The following is a 17,909-nucleotide window of genomic DNA, read 5'->3' as shown; positions in this document are numbered from 1 at the left end:
CCCAAAGCCGCCTACCACCGGCATGGACGAGCAGCCCCTTTAGTGAGGTGGGATGGATTGGCTGTGGACTTGCTATTTCTATATCAAAACGGAAGCGGGGCGCTCCGACAATGGCAGCTTGCAGCGCGCCCCTGACCTTGCCTGAGTTAGCACCCCCAGCGATCACACAGCCGAGGACTTCAGTCCCTGCTCGTTCCCGGGAATCTGCCACATGTTCACCTTTCACCAGCACTTAATTCTCTATCAAAATATTTTTCCAAGATGAGAAAAGAACCAACTTCCAGGCAAGAAGGGAGAGAGAATGAGTGATTCTAGTTAATGACTTCCAGATAAGAATTTGCTTATTTTCCTAACGGCCTACTGTGTTCTGCTCTGGCCTCGCCTAACAAGCAGAGGAGATAGCTTTCATGGGAACACTGCCTCAGGACCTCGCACATCAGCACTTCTGTCTGCATAAAACGTTTTTAAAAAGAAATAAACTAATGGGAGGTGCAAACCAGTAAAATCTACACATAATTTAACTGTCTTTAAGCAAAATATTTCCACAACCTGTGAAATCAATACAAGTAAAATCTGTAAAGACTAAATGCGTATTTTTTTTTGTTTGGTCTACCATGAAAACAACATTTCTTTTTTTTTTTTAATGTATTGGGGTGACATTGGTCAACATGAACATCTAGGTTTTCAGGTGTGGGTTTCTATGCTACAAGATGAAAACCGTATTTCTGCCTTAAGAGATAGTGTGGAGAAAGATGTGAGTGTAGTGAAAATGTATTTCTTGATTGGAAGGCAACATTTGGGATTTCTAGCCTCGGCCAACCTCATTCAGACGTCCCTTCGCTGTTTCTCTGCCATAATTACCAGAGGCACATCTCTCAGAGCAGCCACTAATATGAAACCGCTGCTAAAGGAAATGTAAACACTGAGCCAACAGTAATGATGGTCTTTAGTTCACCACAGTGGTCTGACCACATCAAACCTGAATGAGTTGGTGGTTTCCAGAATATTGTCAAATAACAGAAAACAACCTGTTGCTGGAAATAGCGTGGGGTGGTGGGGAAGAGACCCCCAAATTGTTTTATCCTCATCATAGTAAATGAACTAAGTAGTAGTGATAATAAAAACAATAGCAGAGCAGGGATATCATTGAAGGAAAATATTTTAGTGTGTTTTATTATAATTCACAGTTAGTGAGAGGAAAAGGCAGAAGATCGGGAGGGACTATGGTACCATATTCACAACTGCTCTGGCATGGGGGTGCCTCACCTGCCCCCAGGAAAACATTTCCTTTTCACCCTGTTTTTATCAATCTGTAAACAATGCGGGGAGTGTGGGGGGAGAAGTCCTACTTTAAAGAGATATTGTGTTTAATGTTTGTAGTGGTTTGGTTGCTTAGAAATAAAAAAAAAAAGTAAAGTAAGGAGTATTATTATAGCGTTTGTGGCATTTAAACCTATGATTAAGGTGACTAAATAGTTTCCATAAGCCCCCTTATATTCAGTCCTTTACAATTTTTTGCAAGTTTATAATTTGAAGCTGAAACTTTCCACATTCAACATATCAATAAATATGAACATCCTGGAATCACTTAAAATGTATTCAAACAAGTTTGAATTTGGTAATTTGTCTTTTCTTGGATAATTTGAAAGTCACTGATGTTTCAACATCAAGCAAAGAGAATACTATAGTTTGTTTTGGATTAGAGCTTAAAATCAAATGTAGCATACAGGGAACCAAAAGGAGCTTATGGGAAGTTGGGAAATAATAGTTAAATGCTAATAATGGCATTCATACATTAAGGGCATGATCTAAAAATATTATATTGCAAATTTTACATTGAAAAATGCATTCTTGTTATTTGAGTCCTCCTCTCATTTGACTAATTACTTTATCCACTGATTGAATGCTGTGCAGAAAGTTTAGAATATAATAATTTTATATATTGCAAAAAGTCATATTTCTAGAAGCAGTGTATATTCCAAAAATTTTTAATATTATACTTCCCTTCACTATTTAAGAGAAACAGTATAGACACTTCTGAGATGAGTTACTGTCTTATAAATGTATCCTATAACAAAATTTAATCATAGATTAATTATATTTTAGCTTTAGCTCTCCAATACTTAGCCGATAGATTTATGGCACAAGGGATACAGGATGAGGGTGAAGAGCAAGAAGGCGAGGTCTTGATAATTTTTCATTTTACATACTATATATATAGTTCTTTAAATTTGCTTAAAACCCAGGAACCAGAAAGTGCAATGCTAGGCTGTTCATGCTACATTATAAATGAAACAAGCAGATGAAGATGTGGTGATTTTTTGTGTGTTTTTCTTTGTTTGTTTTATTAATTTTTTTATTTACTTGTAGCTCAGAGGTTTGGTAAAGATACTGGCATATTTTACACACCTAAATTGAGAGCACAGGGCATTCCTCATCCATTTATTAAGAGTATTCCGTGTCCCACTTTATCAGGCAAAAGCACTACCAAAATAATTAGACACAAATAGAGAGTTGTTTTGAGTAATTGAGAGGAACACAAAGCAATTTCAATAATGTTGCCATAGAAGAAAATTGGCAGGGCTTTGGGATCCGTGGGGAGGAAAGTCACGGACAGTTGGCAGCTTAGAGATTGGTGAGCTATCCCCAACTTTGTCCTCTGCCTTCGCTCTGCCTTCTCTCTGCCTTCTAGTCAGTCTCCAAATGCTCTGGAATTTAATGAGCTCCTTGTTTCTCAGACTGTGATCCGTGGCAATACCGGCATAACCGGGACGCTTGTTCATATATGGAATTTTGGGACCCCCAACTCAAGCCTACTAAATAAGAATCTGCATTTTAAAGAGATTGTTAGTGATGCATATTTACATATTTGAGAAGCAGTGTATTAGGTTCTGTCTTTGCCTCCAGCCATGCAATGTATTTACTCTATGCAGAGAGAATGGGCCCAAGATAACTATTGACTCCATTCCCCATGGCCTACATGTGAACGGAAAACAAGTTCACAGGTTTCATGTAGTCAAGGGCATGTGAAAGTGATAATAAGAGACCCAGAGATCTGAACACACATAGGAATCGTTCTGGGGAAGCACTGGGTACATGGGCCTTTGAATGGGGGTGGTGGCATGCCATGGGCAACAGCAACAGATGACAGGGTTAGAGAGAAATGGACCCACCAACAGTAGAGACCAAAGGACTTGGAAGATAGTTGTTGGAAGAGAGGCCCCTCCTGTTCTACCCTTACTAGTTTCTCTTTATGCTCTATAGCTCCCAGGGGAGCTAAATTAGGGGGTGGTGTGGGTGTGCCTCTGAGAAATAGGTTGGGGCAGCCTTGCTTTGGCCTAGCTAACCTGAAAGAAACCAAACTCTAAACTGAAGTTTTGAGTTTTCCCTCCATTAAGCAGATATGGGGCTATAAGCAAAAATGTTTTAAGGAAAATAAAATTTCACTTCTGCACATCTGATTGACGATACGACAATTTTAAACCACAATGTAAACAAGATATATCTTTATCTTTGCTTAAAATCCTCAGTGGCTTTTTCCGGCTACCAAAGTATAACTTGGCACATACCTTTTTATTTGGTTCTTGCCTACCCCTCTAGCATCATTTCCTGGAGCCAGCAATAGAAACTAGGGGGGAAAAAAGGAGTCAAAGAAATAGAAGGGAACTTTAATGCAAGTTCTAAGCTGATAGGCCTGCATTGGTGTGTGTGTGTGTGTGCGCGTGTGTGCGTGTTTGTGTGTATGTGTGTGTGTGTGTGTGTGTGTGAGAGAGAGAGAGAGAGAGAGAGAGACTCCTTTATCAGTTAACTCTGACCAAAATAGTGTTGCATTAAAAACTATCCCAAAATTGAATGGGAGTGAAAATATAGGGCCCAGTGTATCACTTACATCAGAACAATGTAAAAAAAAATTTTAAAGCATAGTCTTGGAATAAAAGTGGTTTAAAACATGGAATCATTTATTCTTACACATCTACTGGTACACATTGACTGAAGGCTGCATAAGCCTGGCTTTCTGGATGGCTGTACTGGTTATAACTGGGCTCATTCACGCTTCTGAAGCCAGCTGGGATCAAGCTGGGGTGGTCTGCCCCACCAGCTTAATAACCTCCTGGTGGAAACAGAGGCTGGCATGAGCACGTCCTCCTTGTGCTGACAGAGCTTCAACAGTACAGGGCCAATCCCGTTACAACTTCTTTTTATGTCACATCCCACTGACCAAAGATGGTCACATGAAAATACCCCTGGCCTTTAACCTGCCAGCTAAGAGTTGGGAAAGTCTGATCTGCTAGCTAGAGGGAAGCACCAAAGGTTCCGTGCCATGGGTGGATTTATAGTTCAATGATTGTGGATGTTGAAACAAAAGGAAGAGTAATCCACTCCACCACAAATCTCCTTTTAAAAATAGCTATCACCATATCATTAAGATCTAGCAAGTAGAGATGCAAAGTCTGACCCAATGGGAGTTAATTTCTCCATAATACAACCCCAAAATCAAATTTTGTTTGCATTTTCTATCTTGTAGAAAATATTTACAATTTTAAAATTGATTGTCGAATTATGTTTCACAACTTACACATTGATAGATTTGAGGGTCTCACTTTCATGTATAAACCACACCCATGGGCCACATCTGGCCCACCCCCTGACTTTGTAAATAAAGCTTTATTGAAACACAGCCAATGTTCATGTGCTCACTTTGTTGCCTATGGCTGCTTTTATTTGACCGCAGCAGAGTTGAGTAGTTGTGATCGGGACCAGAGTGCCTGCTGCAATATTTATTGAAAAGCTTAAAATATTTACAATCTCTCCTTTTGCAGAAAAGTTTGACACCTCAACTTATCATATTTAAGACATGTACACAAGTTAATTCCTGTTAGAAGTCACCAAGGACCTATCTCCTTAAAAAGTAAAGTTATAATTATTAGAACCAGGATCTGAATGCACATCTGATTCTGATAGTAATTCGAACCACAAATGTGAGCCACAGATGCAATTTTAATTTTTCTGGGAGTCTCTTTTTAAAAGTAAAAAGGAAATGGGTGAAACTAATGTCAATAATAGATAACATATATTAATTTACTCAATATGTAAAAAATATGATTATTTCAATACTCAATCAATAAAAACATGTTTGATGAGCTGGGGTTTTTTTAATACTAAGTCTTAAAATATCGGATGTGTTTTATATTTATGGCACATCTCAATGTGAAGTAGCCAAATTTGAAGTATTCCATAGCCACATGCTCCTATGATCGGACAGTGCAGGTCTACTATCCTTTATATCCTGAAACATTTTGGACTGAAGGGTTGGTGGAGTTGTTTAATGAGTGGCAAACATTGGAGATGTGAAATGGTTGACATGTATGGACCAGGATGCTTCATTTAGTGAGGCTTTTTCAATATGATAAGGCTGTAAAGGATGTTTCCTTGTTTATGCAACAGAAACAACAGCAAATGTTCACACATGGGTGCACGCACACACATATGCACCCACACACAGCACTTAACTAGGCTCATCAACTTTTCTCATTCTGAGCAAAGTATGAATCAAACAAGTTTAAATTTAAAGGCCAGGAAACTACTGTTTCAGAAGATAGCTCTGGGAAGGCTCCCATGGAAGCAAGAAGAGTGTCATTGCTGTATGAACTTTGGAGGCTAGCAATAGGAGAGACAGAACATCTCCAACTGCAGGGAGAGAAATGGGAAAAAGTAACGTTTCATTGTGTGATATGAATGCAGTCACCTGGATTACCCATGCCAGTGCCTTTGCTAAAGATTTAAATCACTTTCAACTTGGTGAGATGCTCTGTTGATGGTTTTTAGAATGTGACATGATACCTAGATCAGTGATGGCGAACCTTTTGAGCTCTGCGTGTCAGCATTTTGAAAAACCCTAACTTAACTCTGGTGCCATGTCACATATAGAAATTTTTTGATATTTGCAACCATAGTAAAACAAAGACTTATATTTTTGATATTTATTTTATATATTTAAATGCCATTTAACAAAGAGAAATCAACCAAAAACATGAGTTCGCGTGTCACCTCTGACACGCGTGTCATAGGTTCGCCATCACTAACCTAGATGGATATTGAAGCTGGCTAGGTTTATTTGGATTACATTAAATTTTTTTTTATCCTCACCTGAGGATATTTTTTCATTGATTTTTAGAGAGAGTGGAAGGGAGAGGGAGAGACAGAGAGAAACACTGATTTGATGAAGACACATCAATTGGTTGCCTCCTGCATGCCCCTGACTAGGACAGGGAGCCTGCAACCAAGGTATGTGCTCTTGACAGGAATCAAACCCAGGACCCTTCAGTCTGCAGGCTGATGCTCTGTCCACTGAGCCAGACCGCTAGGGCTATTTTGGTTACATTTATATTCACAGGGGTTAAGTGACCAATGACATAGCTTTACTTCTTTTTAATGTCTAACCTGTTTGTCACCAGTTATGTGGTGTAGACATTTGTTTATACTTGACAGCAATATAAAGTTGCTGTTTTGCCTTAAAAAAAAAAGAATAGCTGTATAATAAATAGTCTTGGAAGGCAGACATTACATCTCCCTCTGGAAGAAAAGCCTGGTATAATACAGTTAATGTCTCTTTCCAGAGCAATGCCAAGCAGGCTTACTGCCCATGATAAGGGCCCACTACATTAAGTAGTAATTCCAGAGAAATAAATTGATTTATCACATGTAAAGAAAATTATGTAAGAATACCCCAATTCTCCCAGATAAGAGAAAACAACTTCATTATCAGGAAAAGCTTTGCTTTTTGTGAAAGCTCAGCCTATAATAATGGGGATTCTGAGTGGGTTCGTTTCCTACTGCTACTGTAACAAACTATCACAAAGTTAGTGACCAAAAACACCATACATTCTTTTCCTTATAGCTCTGGAGGGCAGACGTCCAAAATCAGTTTCTCTGAGCTTTCAGGGTCTCAGGGCAGGTTCGGTTCACTTGCCCTGTTCAGCTTCTGGTATTCCTCACCTTTGACCTGTGTTCCCAGCCCTCCATCCCCATGTCATGGATACTTCCAGGTCTGATTCTTTCTGGACCCTCATAGAAGGACCTTTGTGATTGCATCAGGCCACCTGGATAACCTCAGTCTCAAAACCCTTAACTTCATCACACCTGCAAAATGCCTTTAGCCTTATAAGGGAACATCTTGGTTCATGGGTTGACACCCAACTACAGGTTCTGGATTAGGATTTGGACATATATGGTGTCACTGGTTAATCTACCACATCAGGATACTAAAGGATCCATACTAAATTAAAAGTATACACACTATACTAAATTATACAATTTTTTCTCTCTCTCCTGCTCAATTTTCAGAAGATGTTAGGTTTTAGACAGTTTTAGAGATAGTAGCAGGGACAGAAAACAGAAATAAACTACAGATATTTGTGAATTTTGTTTTCTGAGAATCTAAATCTTAAGTGAGTTCAAAGCAAGTGTTTTTCAGTTCACAGGCCGATGCTCCATCCACTGAGCCAAACCGGTCAGGGCCAAAGCAAGTGTTTTTAAAGAAGATTCACATATTAGGACAATGTGCCTTAGAGAGGTAAATGGACAGGGTGTCTATCGAGGGTGGCAAAACTTCCCTCCAGAACAGAGATCCCCTGAGCTGGTAAGGGAGGATGAGGTCTGTGTGTTATGGCCTCACCGGGCAAACAGCAAGATTCCAGATGTGAATGAGAGATGGGTGCGTTGACAAGTCAGAAAACATTCCCTCTTTCAAACCTGGCATGGAAGCAACGGGCCTGACGTGGTTTTGCAAACAGGCAAAAGGTGACTGAACGATGTCAATGAATGCCGCCCAAGGCCCTGGCTCTGGAAAACAGCCTGGTGTCCAGGTCACGGGGACACCCAAGAATGGTGACAATTGATTTTTTTAACCAGGCAGAGAAAATGGACTTTCAGGTTTGAAAGTAAGTTGTAAAAAAATAAAAAATAAACAAAGACAGTTCTAGGGTATCCGAGTTTGAGGGCCAGAAAGTTTCATCACTGCTCTCTCATTGTTTCAAATATATGCAAAATTGCCATTACTTTAATGCTATACATAAAAAGGAATACTATAACTTTGGTGTATAAACTTTTAGAACACAAGCATAAACATACCCTTAGAAAAACACTTGTCACCCACTCATTGACTAGTGCTCTTTATTGGCCATGTCAACTAGTGTATTTTTGTTTTTTTTCTGATGAACAGTGATATGTTTATTGAGTTCCAGAGACAAATGTCAAAATTTCTCACCTAGACTTTAAGTATCTTAATTCCATAATTTCCTGTTAATAATATCCATCAAAAGTATTACATTTACTTTTCCAAGTTGTTACTTAGGAGAGAAAATGTACAGCTATATCTTCTGATTGTCACTTAAGACTTACCATCAATGTTAGCCAAGAGTCCTTCCCAGTGGGGATAACTTCAATTTTCTGATGGCTTTTATATAAATCGCCCCATTTGATTTTCACAAGAACATTAGATAGCATGGGAGGCATTTTCATGTACATTTCACTAACTTAATTTTTTTCAGAAGCTCATGTGGACTACTGTGGGGGACAGAAATAGAAACGAGAAGAATCTAACATATTCTAACTGCTCAATACATGGAAGCCATCGTCTATATTAGTTTGTGCACCTGAGATGTGAGCTTCAAAGTGATTCTGGCCTTGCCCCAGGACCTCTGACTCGTCGTCCCAAATGTCATCCTCAGAGCCTCCCAGAGATTCCCAGTTAATTCTCCCTTCAAAGACGGGGATTGAGTTAACAACAGAACAACCACAGGAATGATCCCACAGATTGTATTCCACCTGCAGAACCTTCGGTTTGCAGGCTCAACAGTTACTTCTGAACAAAAAGACCCTGCTAAGTCCCTGATCCTCTCAACCTCCTCCGCCCTTCCCCCCCTCCGCACACACACACTGTGTTTATCTTAAGAGGAGGAAAAGAAGGAACCCCTTAGAAAAGGTCTTAGTCCCTTTCTCTTCAAGGTGGGGGAAAAACACCTTTTGAACAATTCTTGCTGTCAGAGCTGGGGCCTTGATTTGTGAAGCCTGCTCCCGCAAAAGCACTGAATCAAAGTAAAATGGATTTACATTTGTAAACGCTGTTTCCACTTAATGGGATTAAGAAGATCACTCACATTAAACAAACAAAAACATCAGGTCAGCATCAAGACATATAGAACAGTACATTTAACTGTACACAAGCTCGGAAACTCAGTGTGAACAGAGGCCTGCGAATGTTAAGAGAGTTTGAGGGTCAAAAAACTTCCCAAGCCTATTCATATGTTTTCACATCTGCTACATAAGTGACCAAAGAAACAGGGACCCAAATCAATGGATCTGAGCAACAGGAAGGTAACTGGGCATAAAGTCTTGAAGGACCAGGAAAAAGAAAAGTTGATGCAGAGCAAAGTCTCTGTGAGCCTCTCATAAAGGCTTCTTTTTCAAGGAATGACTATGAAATAGTAAGATGGATTCTTAGGTGTGTCAGGTGTTTTAGCAAACATCTTAAAGTGCTTGCATCCAGATGTGTATTGTCCTGGGAATGAATCACCAAACAAGTTAATCCTTAATCCATTGATGTTGCTGCCAATAATCTCCATTTTGAAAGCCCTCTGTTAAAATTGCTCTCACAGGCCACTTAAAAACCACAGTGAGATCAATGAGATTATTCATGAAGAAGGCAAGCAGAATTTATGTGTATGCTTGAGCCCAGCCACTTGGTTTCTAAAATCTCACCCTTACCTTCACCAGTATTTCAAAGTAAAAAGAATGAATTACCTATTACCTATTGTGAGGAGACATTTGAAAAGGAAAATTCAGAACAGCGCCCCCTTCAGTTTAAATCATCAGATCACTAATAGTGCCACTTGAGAGTGTCATAAAGTGGGCAATAGTTATAAAAGTTTATGTAGGACTGTGTCTCATTGATGTGACTGAGGAGGCCCTGCAAATATTCTACTGAAAAACAAACAAACAAACAAAAAAACAACACATACTTCCCACCATCTTAGCTTGGATGTCTCAATTCCACTGATTGGACTGCCATTGACCCTCTGTGAGTTTGAACCCTGTCACCATCCTTTCCCAGGACTACAAACTGAAAGCAGGTCAATGCACAGAATTCTTAGCCAATATCTACAGACTCAGTGCTAGGGAGGTGCTGAGGATCTGACACCTAGGATCACCTGTACCTCAGTGCCTAAGTTTGCAGCACTCTGAGTAAGGAAATTACTTTCAAAACCTACAGTATTCATTGTTCTCAGTTCTTTCTTCTCTGTTCATAACACTGCATTTGTAGGGATTATACCTTCTAGGATTAGACCTTCACTGGACAACCCCTCCCCAACACCAATACACACATACACACACACTTCTGACCAGGTGTTATCTATTTGTACATAGACTCTAGAGAGATGCACTAGTAGAGACCGTCATGGTGGTAATAGTCACTGGGTCGTGGGGAGGGAAGATGAATCTCAAATATGGCACCCATGTAATACTTGGTTGGCTGGTTTTCAGATGAAGATTTATTTTTGAAACAGGGAAAATAGCAGAGAGGGACATTTTTATCTCCTTATCATTGGGCAAAGGAAGGTTGGAATACCTATTGCAATTTTCAATCCAATTTTCTCAGCTTTGTAGTTTATGAAAATTCCTCATAGATCATGGTAATGGGTTGATTGTCAATATCTATTTATAGTGTTCTGACTTTTGTGATTTGCCTCTGCCTTCACTGATATTTTTATGCATAGGTGAGGCCAGATGGATCATGGGCTGCAAACCATATGCCACTTTACACCAGAAACTTCTCTTCCCTCTGGACCTGCTTGCAATTACTCCCACCTTCTGATTTCGTGGATTTTTGGCACCTCAGTTCAATGTCTGTTTCAGCTTCTCACCCATTTGGCTTGATGAATGTCCCTTTCCAAGCCTCTTGGACTCAGGTTCTACACACACTTCTGGGTTCTGTTCCCTCCTCTGGTTTCAATGTCATCTATCTCTGCCTTCCAGCCTGCTAGCATTCTAGCTTTTGTACTCATGCACTCACACAATGAACTTGTCCCAGAAACACAGCCCAACACAGGATAGTAATGACCATTTTGTAATGGCACAGTCCATGTATAGTCCTTATCTCAGGTGATTTTGTCTTTCTGGAGTGTGAGTTATATTATTATGTCTTAATGTTTTTGTGCATCCTCTATGGCCTTTTATTCTTAAAGAGAGTGTCCCCATCGTGTGCACTAAATAGAAAATATATTTATTTAGGCAAGAGTCTTAGTGAGGTCTAGTGTGCCAGAGAATATGTTCTGCTTAGAAAACAAATACAAAATAACACATGAGGTAATTATGTGAAGAGCTGAAGCAAGAGTATGATAGAACTAGAAATGATTGGGTTAGGACTTTGAACTCTTAGGCTCACTGCATCAACTGAGTCAGAGGATGACTATCACGCTCCTCATGCGGAATTGTATTCATTCCCATCTCTCTTCATCTTTTTGGTGTCAGAGATGGGGAGAAATGAGAATTTTGATGTTTGATGTTCTTGCCCAAGCTTTGAAGCAGTTTACAAGTGAGCAAGGGTTTGTGCTTTTGAAATGACTGGAAATAACTTCACAGTGGAGCTTAAAATATATCAGTTAGATACTATTCCAAAATGCAATTATCTAGTTATCAAAATGAAACATAGTAAGTTAGTTGCTATTTTTGGCAGCTGGGAGAATAGTGGAAATGATTCAGGGAACTAAGAGAATTCTTCAGATATCCACCAAAAATCAGAAAGTCAGCTCCTTGAACAATGACATCATTATCTTTAAGATACATAGTCTAGTAATGTTATCTGTTTATGGCCTGTCTCTCCCACTCTTTAAACTTTTATCACTGTGTAGTTCAAACATCTGCATTATTTATATATTTCTATGGAACAGGATAAATGTCTTTACTCATCTGAGTTTTAATCCCATTTGGGTTATAAAAGGCATGAGATAAACAAATAGCATACTTTTGAGTTATCATTTAATTTGTTCTTTGTTGTTACACATCATTTTTCCTTTTGTAAAAGGACTTGCCATTTTTATTTCTTTTTTCTTTACATGTTTCCTTCATGTTCTTTGAAATATGAGGTCAGCATGCTTTAAGATATTACGTCTTTGAATCTGAAGTCCTAATCTGATATGACCTAGTGTCCCCTTATATTTCCAGATATCTAACTTTTAAAATTGATTTTTATGCTGCTGTATATCACATCTAACTTACCCTACCAATGAACAAATATGATGAGGTCTTTTTTAGTTGTTACATTTTTTTCTGTTTCTTTTTTTTTTTAATGGCAACGCTATTTCTTTTTTCTAGAAGAGTCTATATGTCAGAATATACAGTCTGCCAACTTTGATCCATTTCACTGCTGCATTGACGCTTCATTGTGCTGCTACATGTATTTTGGGAGTTCATGGATAATGGAGAGGGGCTCCCCAGAGCACGCAAGGCGAGCAGGCCTCAGTGGCAGATAGCCTACAATGAATTACAGAGAGCAGAGCAAAAGTAGAACTGGGGGGACTAGAAATAAGACAAAAATGCAAAACCATATGTGAGAAACCAGTTCTAGTTCAGCCGGACTATAGTTTGATTTTTATAAAGTGACTGCTGAATACTGATCTATGTTTGAGTCCTTACTGGCAACAAAGTTTTTTTTTAGTTTTTTTTTTTTTTGTTTTGTTAATATAAGGCAGGGTATTATACAGGGTGTGGCAAAAGTAGGTTTATAGTTGTTCATACAGAAAATAATACAATAACCAATAACCAATAATATAAGAATAAACTGTGTCTGTGTATTCACAACTGTAAATCTACTTTTGCCCTATCCTGTATGCATTGGAAAAACTTAATTAGTCGTAATGAATTAGTTATCAACAAACTGTAACTTCCTTTAGATCCTGGTGGCCGGATCTAAGTTGATTGAGTTATCTATACAAAACCTGGTGACTTTCTCAAATGTAGTGGATATTGTTCACAGACCAGGAAGTCCCTGCATTAGAGAGCTCAATGTTGCCGGAGAGAAGGATGACAGTAAACCAGGAGTCACAGTTCATTATGACCTGGTCTCCAAACGTTTGTACTTACACAGTTCATCAACAAAAAACTGTAAGAGCCCAGCTGGGTATGGCTCTGTAGTTGAGTGTCAACCCATGAACTAAGACGTCACCAGTTCAATTCCCAGTGAGGGCACGTGCCTGGGCTGTGGGGTCGGTCCCAGGGGGGCATCAATGTTTCTCTCTCTCTCATTGATGTTTCTATCTTGCTATCCCTCTTCTTTCTTTCCTTTCTCTCTAAAATCAATAAGAGCATATTAAAAATAACTTTATGACATGTACCTCCATTATATGTATTTTTACTCATAAATGTTTTATGTGAACATCTATTTATGGTTAATATCTCAAGGTACAATTGTAATTAAGACAAAGTTCATTGTCAATGACTTTTGTTATAAGTCCGCATTCAAATGGGTTTTTTTTTTCCAAATTTTTGTCTGATTTCCTTAGATAATTTTATTATTCTTAGCAAAATGCTTTTCCAAGTTGAATAATGTCAACTCTGCCACTTTTTAGCTCAATGTGCTTGCAATATTGGCATTATGTTTAATCCATGGTTTCTTTGCAGAAACTTTGCACCTGACTTTGGGAGAGAACATGAAGCAGGTGTATACTTAGGAGGAGTCTACAGTGTGGACCTGTAGCTATTGTGCCATAGGAATGTTTGCTTTGAGTGTTCACTTCCCAGGGACTGTGCCACAGAATCTGTGATCATTTGCGTGTGCCCAAATAATTAGATTTATATATTATGCTGTCAAGTTAAAATGCTGAAATAAACCTTTAAAGGTGGCCTTCTCATTTTATTGATGGTTTCCTTTGCTGTATAGAAACTTTTGAGTTTGATGTAGTCCCACTAGTTTATTTTCACTTTCCTTGCTTTTGCTTTGGGTGTCAAATCCAAAAAATCATTGCCAAGACCAATGTCAAAGAGCCTTTTATTGTACAGTTCCTGTACCGTTTTGGCTTTATTTTGTTATCACACTGTGAATCCTTAAGCAATAATTTTACAAATGAATTCAATTTTTAAATTCAAATCTGTGAGTGATTTGAAATAAGTAAATGCATATGTATGTTTATTTAAAATCTATTTATGATAATGGATCATTAAAATTAACTCTCTAATGAAAAGTCATACATATTAATAGTTCTGAAGATTATTATCCAAGTATGATTCCTTTTGAAAAAAAAGAGAGAGCAAACCATATATAAAACAACATTTTAAGTAACTTTTGCACTGTTATTAAACATTTCAACCAATGGAAAGCTGTTTCTTGCCATCAGACTTCAAGGTAATAATAATGTTATTAATGATAATAAAAGCAAAAAGAAAGCAAAATGAAGGGTGCCTCATTTACTGACTATTGTTTTAACTTATCATGCAGACCACTTTCTGAAGCACACGTCCAGATGAGTTAAGACACTAAAACATATAACACAGTTACTAATTCTTAATATACAAATGCTAAAAAATAGTTTGTTATTAGAAGTCATCCAATAAATGTAGATTCATACTGTTTTTTATAATTTTTTAAACATATAGTTGACAAAATGAAGAAACTTAACATGATCTTATGTTTGTGTCTTTAGCTGCCCCCAAAATAAAAAAAAACACATTTAAAAATCCAGAGATGGTATGGACCTACTTTATGGTTTACTGCCTTGTTAAATTAAGTAGATTCTGGTAACATGCAGAATACATTTTTAGAAAAATGAGAAAATGCCATTGATGCTATCTGTAATGCCTACTCTTCAATTGAAAGACAAAGGCATTCATGTGATCCTCAAGCCAGCACTGTTTGGATGTGCCAAAAAGAAGTGATCATTAAAATGCAGCTCCTAAATAAGTGCCTGATTTCACACTTTTAGAAAAGTGCTATTTTTCTGGTCAAGCTAGCAAGGATTAAGAAAGTGTTTAAAGATGCTCATTATAAAGTAGTTATAAAAATGTGAAAGAGACAGCACCGAGCATGCCAAATGGACTAAAACTGTCATTAGAATGATTCAGCAGCTCTGAAAAGACTTCTGCAAATATGCCTTTTTTTTTCTCAATAACAAAATATGAATTCCAAATTTCCACATTGGTCATGTATAAAGGCCAAGACACCCACTTGTTGCTGTTTTACTTCTTACCAGGTAATGATACCAAATGCATGACATTCGAAAAAAATCATAAATCATTAGTTCCCAGTTAGAAGAGCAATTCTAAACTAAGCAATGTGTTTGGCATTTTCAGAAATGCTTTATTGGCCTGATCAAGGGGTTGCAAGGCTGGAGTTAAGTATAATGATCATTTCCCTCAAATGGGAGAAGGTCATGATGAAAGTTGCTTTTTATCAGTAATTAGAGTTCTATAGCAGCAACATGTCCTAATTATGATATTTAGACCATTAGTAAATGAACAATGTTATTTAGATTCTGCTATGGAAAATTACCCCAGGCCATGTGGCATCCTATGGAGTGATTGAGTATCATGCTATTTGTGGTCTACATCTCATGCACTTACCCAACCCGTTTCCCATACATACTCCATCTGGACTCATTTATTAAGAGCACTTTAGTGTTCAACACAGAACTTGAAAAGTGGCACCTCAATGGGCTTAGACATGAATATGAAGATCCCTGCATCTTATTACATTTTGCACAACCTAGAAACCATTATGAATGGTGGGATACAGCGAAACTGTAGTATCTGATGAGCAATAAATGTTTACGAATGATCACAATCCCTTTTGAATCATTCTTTCAGAAACACGGGCAATGAAATCAGGAGGATCTACAATCAGAATTTAGAAAATACTTTGCTGTTACTTTAAAATGATTTGCCCTGGCATATTTTTTAGGCTAAGTTATCAGACGTATTCATTCCTCATTCACATTCACAGTGTGAGGCACTATACCAGACATTGAGGATAGAAGAATCCCACCTTACAGATGCTTTGGTCTAGATGAGTCTGAAACATTAAAAAAGTCATCTTACTCAGCAGACTATAAAGATTGATTGTTAGTACAGTTACCTGAACTATTTTGCTTCCCCCCACCCCTTGAGAATAAGAAAGAAATAACACTGATCTGATATTCCCACAAGCACAGCTGAGTGTTAAGCATCAAAGGAATTTCCCTGGTCTGACTTGGGTGGCGAGCCTCACTGGGCTTGCCACGGGCTGGCCATCTCGTGTTACCTGACCCAAGTGACGGCTCAATCACCCTGGTCACAGGACAACAGTACTTTAGAGTTCATGAGCTCTTTTGTTTCCGGAAATTTTGCCAATTATTCAATCTAAGGTTTCATTTGCTTAATGACTTCCTCATTTTACCATCTAATGTGCTTCCTCATTCCTTCATCTTTTTGCTTTTTTATTTTGTGTAGTTATTCTTGGTCAAGCTATGGTTAATTTAATCTTTCCTCCTAAATCAATGCCTCTAACCCCTGAAGGCACAAGGCCAAAGGCCAAAGGATTTTAACTGCCAATGTATGAAAACTCCCAAAGCTTGGCGAGGTGAGTGTCATTACTGGGGGCACGTTAAAGGAGGGGGAGGCCTATACTGCCAGTCATAGTAAAGTGTCAACTTTGAGCTGCAATCATTCAAAATGAAGTCCTTTCATTGGGGTTGGAGGGCTTTTAAAGGTCTTCCCTTTCTTGTTTATTTAGGCATTTTGTCCCATTAATTGGGTGGGAGGGATTGAAGAGTTTATAGGAATAAGTTGAATGAACACAAAGGGGGAGTTACCAACCCTGGTGATGTGTGGCCTCTTGGAGCTGTCAGAGGGAATGTGTTTTATAGACAATTCTTAAACACATTTCTGTAAAATGTTTAAGATAATTTGTGCATAATATAATACTTTAAAAGTTTTACCAGGCAGATTACATCCTAATTTGTAGTAGGACAAACATATGAAGTGATGGGAGAAATCTTAGGGACTTTAAACGTCCTTTGTCAAATCGGCGATTTTCTTTTCGTCAAAATCAATACCAGATGCATAACAGTACTTTAAAAAAGTTAGTTAATGGGATAATTTTTACTTATAGTCATCACAATTTTCTTCTTTTAATTATTTGTGGTCTTGTGTTCTATGAATTCTAATCTTATTTTGCTAGTCTTTCTTTTAAGTTTTAATATTAAGCTTCCTTTAATTTCTTTCCAATATCTTCAAATTTTATTGCTGGAATTTACACTTCATACCCTTTTTTGTCACTTACTCAATTTTGTCTTTGTTCCATTTGGGACATTTTATTTTTGCTATTCCATGCCAGTATTTGTTGCCTTTGTAAGTGAGTTTACACTAATTTTCTTTTAAACAGCTTAAGATTTTCCACAAAATTATTTCAGTTTTGTTATAAAATTTATGTTTCATAAGATGATTTTTTTACAGAAATAGGAGACTGAAAACTCAGTGGTGTTAAGATATTGTGTCATTTTCCATACAATAAATGCACAATTATTTTGAAAATCCTAGCTCTTACCTTTAAGACAATTTTTAAAGTCAATATTTCATTAGTAATTCCCATTAGTTTATAGAAGATACTATATTATTCTTGGCATACTGTACCCATTTAGTAAATAAAATTTCCTTTCTGTTATCTGATATGCTTTGGATCCTAGGAAATCATTTTACATAAGGTGAATCCTTCATAAAAGTAGAATGTGACATTTGGATCAAATTGTCAGAGAAGGAAAGTGGATCTTCCCCTTCTCCTGTGGGTCATTTTATCTCTTTTAGGCTAATGATCAGGTTCAGAGTATTTAGAGGAATTCGGTATCTTTTTTAGATAGCTAAATGAACATCTACCAGCAAGTGCG

The sequence above is a fragment of the Myotis brandtii genome, unplaced genomic scaffold (genome assembly GCF_000412655.1).
Source record: "Myotis brandtii unplaced genomic scaffold, ASM41265v1 scaffold328, whole genome shotgun sequence".
Taxonomy (NCBI): domain Eukaryota; kingdom Metazoa; phylum Chordata; class Mammalia; order Chiroptera; family Vespertilionidae; genus Myotis; species Myotis brandtii.
Note: the sequence above shows the minus strand (reverse complement) of the source record.